Source organism: Oryzias melastigma, linkage group LG11 (genome assembly GCF_002922805.2).
Source record: "Oryzias melastigma strain HK-1 linkage group LG11, ASM292280v2, whole genome shotgun sequence".
NCBI lineage: Eukaryota > Metazoa > Chordata > Actinopteri > Beloniformes > Adrianichthyidae > Oryzias > Oryzias melastigma.
The window spans coordinates 14,611,857-14,619,017 of NC_050522.1; positions in this window are offsets into that span (position 1 = coordinate 14,611,857).

The window sequence follows — 7,161 nt, forward strand, 5'->3', positions numbered from 1 at the left end:
TAAAATTTATTGTATGAATAATCAACAAGTACATGTCTGTCAGCATATCTGCTCTTTACAGTTCACTTTTATTTGTATTGTGTGAATTTTTTATAAAATTATTTTCTAGGCCAATGAAGGGGGACTATATAAAAGTACAAAATATTGCCAGACCAAAACGTCCACTTTTCTTTTTTATTTGTGAGAAGTAGGTCCATCAGTGTGGTTACACAGACTGGACCTGGCATTGAACTGGCATTTGATGTAATGCTTTTGACTGTAAATAGGACTGAAAAGATTTGTGAACCAACAAAACTGTCCAGGTTGTGTCAATAATCCATTTATTCTGAATGGTATTTGTTTATCTAAAGTTGTAAAATAAACATCAAATCCTGGATTCAAACATGTTGTTGTGTCATTTTAGAATAGCAACAAGAAAACACATAATTTTTATCAACATTTTACAGTTTGTCTTATGTCTGCCATCGTCAAACAGAAAAGAAGTGCCAGTTCACTCATTCTTGATAAAGAACTAAACAACGGACACATTGCTGGCGACACTTAAATAACACACTCTTTGACATACCATAAAATGCATTTAAAAGTAAAAAATTGCATACTGACCCAAAGCTGCTTTTTTCTGAAAAAAAATATATTAATTAGATTCACTACTGTAAAGAGTGGCATATCAATGCAAGCCTGCTATTCTCAGATCTCAGTGTCCTGGTATTAAGTTAATTGCATGAATAGTTGAAGAGTTGGAGTAGTCAGAAGAATGTCAACACTGGAGCTAAAACCCTGGTATTAAAGGATTAACTTGCAAGTGAACTCTGGTGTGGTTTAGAGACTGTGAATGCAGACAGACTGCTCAGCAAACTGAAAAATTCTACAGACTTGTTTTAGGTAGTACTTTTTACTTTGAGCAGCATCTGTAACAGTTTCTGAGATATTGTCATTAGCTGCGTTTATGTGTGCAAGATCAGATCAGAACTGGAAGGCGTTAATAGGCCCTGAAAAACGCTATCCAATTATAACAATCGTTTACATCCGTCACACGTTCAACCAGAATAAATAATTTTGACGTGCTAAGAAGTATCTAAAATAATGGAAACAGCCGTTGAAGAAATATCAGCAGTGTTCTGTTGTAAACAAAACACAGCTGCGGTTAGCATGTAGTGAGACAGTCTTTTGAGCTGGCTTTTACTATTTCCATGATTAACTTCAAAGAGACTATTAGCATATAGTTTTCTAAAAATGGTGAACTTTTCTCTTGCCTGGATGGACCTGGACGAACAGTTAGGGTTATGGTTAGGTTAACATGTGCGACCAACAACAGCGTGTAGCCTCAGATGCTCTTAAAATACGTGAGGACGTATTACATGTGAATAATATCAGCCTTTATTTTTTCTGGACACAACTGGTAACACAAATTCACATGATTGGTTATATACATGGATTCACAGGACTGCTGTGAGCGCGGAGCGGCATTTAACTGTTCCAAAGCCACTTTTCTGCTCCGAGACATGGTACTGCGTGAGTCTGGCAGCTCGCTTGCACACCGGCTGGACTGTGATCATAAGACTCCTATGGGACGCACACCCCAACAAAAAATACCCCCCTGCTCGCAGACACGAAGCTTGGGAGTTCTGTTGCTCTGCACGGATACACGGTTCAATTTCAATTACTTGTGCCCATGTAAACTATGTATCTAAATGCTACAGACACACCAGGCATGCGACGCACATTCAAAAATGTGTTTTTAGCAAATGGTGTTCGCACTGGACAAGCAGGGAGGGGCTTCTTCTACTTTTTCTACTGTTAACTTGTGCATGTCTGCCCCCTACAGTTGGAAGAGGCTTGGTGCAACATGTCAAATTGGTGCAAATTCCATGAATCTCGCTCCAGGTTTTTTCTTTCACAGCTCTATACTGAAATAAAAACAACTTGGTGTCAAACCACAGTTATTAATTTCTCCTCCATGATCAATTATCGAACGGTTGACACATGCGTAAATTGAAACGGACGCCATTCATGAGTCACTATCAAATTAAGGTTCCTGATTGGTCAAAGCTAGACCTGGTTTCTAAAACGGTCAGAGAAACTAGAATAACTAATAATAATAATAATAATGCAAAAGTTTTGAGTGTGGAAGCCAGAAACATGGATTTACTCTCATTCACATGGACTTTTCCTTGAAAATGGTCGATTGAATGAGCTTTTCCATGGAAAATGTAGCTTCAGGGAGTACAACACACGAGCAAAGTGACCTGGGAGTTTTTCTCATACTCACTGGTTCTTGCAATACAAATGTATCCCAAAATGGCCGAAGACGAAGGAATGGAGATAAACTTCATGGTGGTGAATAACTGCAAAAAAAAAAAAGCTCAGAACAAGCTAGGAAATGGCACAAGACGAATAACTCAAAATAGGAATATCACTACTTTTCATCACAGAATGAATGAACTCCTTCTGTAAACTGAGACACTGACAGTTTAAAGTAAAAACTGACACTACAGTGAGTTCTAACCTGGTGATGACCTACAGGTAATGTTTGACCTACTAGGGAAGTAGAAGAAAACGTTTTTTGTCTTAAAACTAAGACATTTCTATTATTTTTCTTCAGCAACAATGAGAAAAGAGCATTAGGAAAATAAAATGTCGAAGAGTGGATTAAGCTGTTGAGTTGAGCGAGTAAGAAAGTTAATAAGAGGCCGTGACATGCCTTCACTAAAGGCTTGACATGCTCCAACCCCATGCAGCGCTTAAACACCAGCCTCAGGCTGATGCTCAGAAAGAACAGTCAAGCAGAATATTTTCAGGGGAATAAATACAGAGAGGATGGAAAAGGGTCCAGAAAAAACACACACCGTTTAAATTAAACTCTTTAAATTAATTTTTGCTGTAAAACATTCTTTTTCCACAGATTTTTTATGGGTTTTTCTTCACTTGAGGTTGACTCTATGATTCTGTTATAAATTCTACAGCTAAATCAGAATTTCTTCTATCAACTGACTTGTTAATTTGTGCAAACATTTCAAACTAAACCAGTGCAAAATATATTAAATCAAGTGTTATCTTCAAAAAATAAAACAGAAAATTGAAAAAATTGAATTAGAGGAAACAAGTCACATGGGTATTTGAAAGTAAATGTGTTTGAGTTCTACTTAGAAAAACTGAATCTGACGAGGAGCTACTTATGAAGATTTTTTCCTTGAAAGTGAATTCATATTTGATCTTAATAATATACATCTATTTTTTTTAAAGAGAAGAAGTCTTTGGAAACAGACCTGAATAATTAAATTTAAATGGATGTGTTTAAAGTCCCACCCCAATCATATTTTGATATATTCCAAAGAGTTTGCAATGGTCTTTTAACTATAATAAATAAATTTTTAGCCAAAATAAAATAAAAAAGTACATTACTAGTACAAAACTTGTTTGGTTGCTGTAAAATTTTAACTTTTTCTCCATTTTTTACTCCCATTTTTAAATTCCGTCGGGCAGCGAGCTGCAAAATGTACCAAGAAACTTGCATTTAGGTTGCCTAAATGTGCCATTTTGGGATATGTGACCTTAGTCTGAGCGGACCAGGGTGTGCAGAGGGAAGGATGTCATGAATCAGTCCCGTGTCTCCCCCTCTGACCATCAGCTGGATCCGTCACCTGAGTACCAGCACTTCCTGGGTCTTGACACTACACTTCCCATCACCCCCTGCGGTCACTCCCAGAAACCTCACAGCCGTTGTCCATCTGCAATCACTCCCAGCAGTATTTAGTCAGAGCACAGTGCAAAGTCTTGTTTGTGCCACTCTGCCTGCATCACTGAGCGTTCTCATCCTGACCTGATCTTGTTTCATCTGACCCTGCTTTGTTTTCCACTTTGATTCCCTCGGCTGGACTCGGGGTGTTCTCTGATGCCCTCATGCTGGTGTTTGACCTCTGCCTGCCTGACCCTGATTTAGCTTTGTGAACTTTTAGCTGTTCTTCACTACCATTCTACTGTCTGTACCAATAAAACTTGATGCACTTGGATCCAGCCGTCTGCCTGTTTCTGACAGAGTATGAGTGAAGCCGTGAGACTTTGGCCTTCTCAATTCAGTTTCTACGTCACAACTGAGAACTTTTCCAAATAACATTTTTTCTCCTGATTCACCACCATTTGAAAAAAAAAACTCAGAGCAGTTTTAATCTTAAAATATTTTATATATACCCTCCATCTTGTGAAAAATGCTACAAGAGCATGTTAAAAACACCAAAAACAACATTTTTATGGTGGGTCTTTAATTCATTAGGGACGGAGGCTTTTGTAAATTCATTTAGCAATAATCTTGCTAATTATAAATACCAATTGATTAGAATTTGATAAATAATCAAGAAAGTATTTTTAAAAGTATAACAAATGAACACAACTAAATCAGCATATTTGAATGTGTAACAACCTTGAAAATGTTAATTTTGTGTTGCCTCAGCATGTTTGGTTAAAGAATAACTTCAAATCAGAAAAATAAAGAAGTTAAAAAAGGCCTACCTTGCTTTTTTTCAAAAGATTTCTCATGTTAACGACATTTTCTATCACAATATCACAAGAAAAACTCATAATATTGAGATGCTCTATCAAGTTATCACAAGAAAAACTCATGATAACCAGATGTTCTCTTACGTTTTTAGAGGAAAAACTCATGACGACACATTTTCTCACATTATCAGAACAAAAACTCATGACATGTTTTCTCACATTATCAGAACAAAAACTCATGACATGTTTTCTCACATTATCAGAACAAAAACTCATAGTAATGACAAATTTTCTCACATTATCACAACAAAAACTCATAGTAATGACAAATTTTCTCACATTATCAGAACAAAAACTCATAATGAACTTTTACTATCATGTTATCACAAAAAGAAAACTCATAATGACACATTTTCTCACATTATCACAAAAAACTCATAATAATGACACATTTTCTCACATTATCAGAACAAAAACTCATAATTAACTTTTACTATCACGTTATCACAAAAAGAAAACTCATAATGACACATTTTCTCACATTATCACAAAAAACTAATAATAATGACACATTTTCTCACATTATCACAACAAAAACTTATAATAATGACACATTTTCTCACATTATCACAAAAAACTCATAATAATGACAAATTTTCTCACATTATCAGAACAAAAACTCATAATGAACTTTTACTATCATGTTATCACAAAAAAGAAAACTGATAACAACATCTTCTATCACATTATCACTGGAAAAACTTATGATAACGTGACAGTAGTTGCTTTTTTCGCAAGAAAACTGCAAAGAAAGCAAGGCAGGCCTTTCTCAGCTTGTGCAGAAAAAATATTGACAACCAATATTTCATGACAGAAATATGTTTAACTCTTATTTCTTTTTCCGAAAGACTACAAAATTATCAAAATATTTTGATAAAACTCACATAGAACGGTATGTTTAAATACCCTTCCTTTCCAGACATGTTATTTTAAAAATGAACCAAATCTAATGAACAAATGGAATCAATAAACTATAGGAAAAATGTATAATAAATCAAATTAAACGTCATTGGATACCTATGCTAAAAGATCTTACCTTTTTTTTTTTTGTTAAATACATTTTATAATTTCACATTTTTTCTTAGCATGTGCTCATTAATGTTGGAGATTTTTTCATGCTGACAAACTTCATAAAGAAATAAGTTATTTAAACATAAATGATGGTTGTCAGAAGCTGATCAGAGCTAAACCAACAAACTTCTCACGAAAGAATTGCATGTACCTGAGGTGTCAGACTAATTTTTTCCCTGCAGCCGACACCCTGACAGTGAAACAATATGGCACCTTAAGTTTTTATTTCCAAATATCTTAAGCCTAAGTGTCAAATTTGAGGAGAAGCTGAAGGTTCGAAATCACTCGAGACGTCTCATCATGGACAGAGAGTTGGATCCGATTGCTTGTTGACACGTTTTTGTCCCTGCTGAGATCTGCCGGCGGTGGAAAGCATCTTGTAACGTGTGGTGTACCTGTCAGCCAAGAGCCTTGTTTTTGGAAGAGACAGACGGTGTGATTCATCAGGCCGAGACACGGGCTCTTGAAGAATGGAGAACTGACAAAGTGGATTCTTTTGAGAAAAATGATGACTGCCGCCGTTCTGAATGAATAGAGTGTCTTTTAGGATCCATCAAAGAATACAACACACTTCACTGTTGTGTCAAATGTTCGTAAACATTGAGAGATTCTCATGTGTCTTCATAGTGAAACTCTTATTTTACTGCTGTGAGTTTCATTTAATGATAGGGGAGTGTGATGAGGCGTCCTCTTTTTTTTTTTCCTGGATGAATTTCGAGTATTAGTTTTCCATGAGGTCTTGATTCCATCTTTTTGGGTAAAGGTGACCAAGAGCAGTAACTTTGGAGAAATTCAACTACAAACACACCCGGCACAAGGCTGTGCCAAACACGTGTTCCTGAACACAAGTATAGCCTTTTTGTCTTTTTCTACTGTTCTCTAACGCTTCTCCACCACCTCCAGTTGGAAAAGGCTTAGTGTAAAATATCAAAGCGACGGAAATCTCGTGAATCTCGCTCCAGACTTTTCTTTCCCAGCTTTATTCTGATATATGAAAGACTTGGTGTCATAGAATTCCGTCTGGGCACAAACCTCAAGTATTAATTTCTCCTCCATGATCAGTTTTCAAACGGTCCCTGATTGGTCAAAATTCAATTTAGTTTAACTTTCAACTCGTGTTCAATGGCTCCTTGTTTGTAGGTAGAGAACGACAACTCTTGTAAAAATGTGTGAAAGTGGTCGCTTAAACGCATGTGTTGCAGGGGATGTAGCTTTATACAATTTTGGGATTACAAATTCATATTGGTCCTGGCACCGCTCCACCTAGAGCTGCTTTACTGTGTGAGCAGTCGTCCAAAGATGAACCCCTGCTCTCGGCCCAGAACTGACTTCTCCCACTGTGCTCACTTCAAGCCCGGCAGTCGAAAGGATTAGGGCTGAGCACCAATTGGGTTTTATTCGGTTTCGGTGCCAAAGCAGTTCCATATAGAAGCATCGTTAAGACCTGTGCATCAAAAATTGATGTTTTGGTGGTCGTCGTTTTTTAAAGTGCCGATTGTTCCTATTATATCAAAGCTTCACAACCTCAGAGCCACG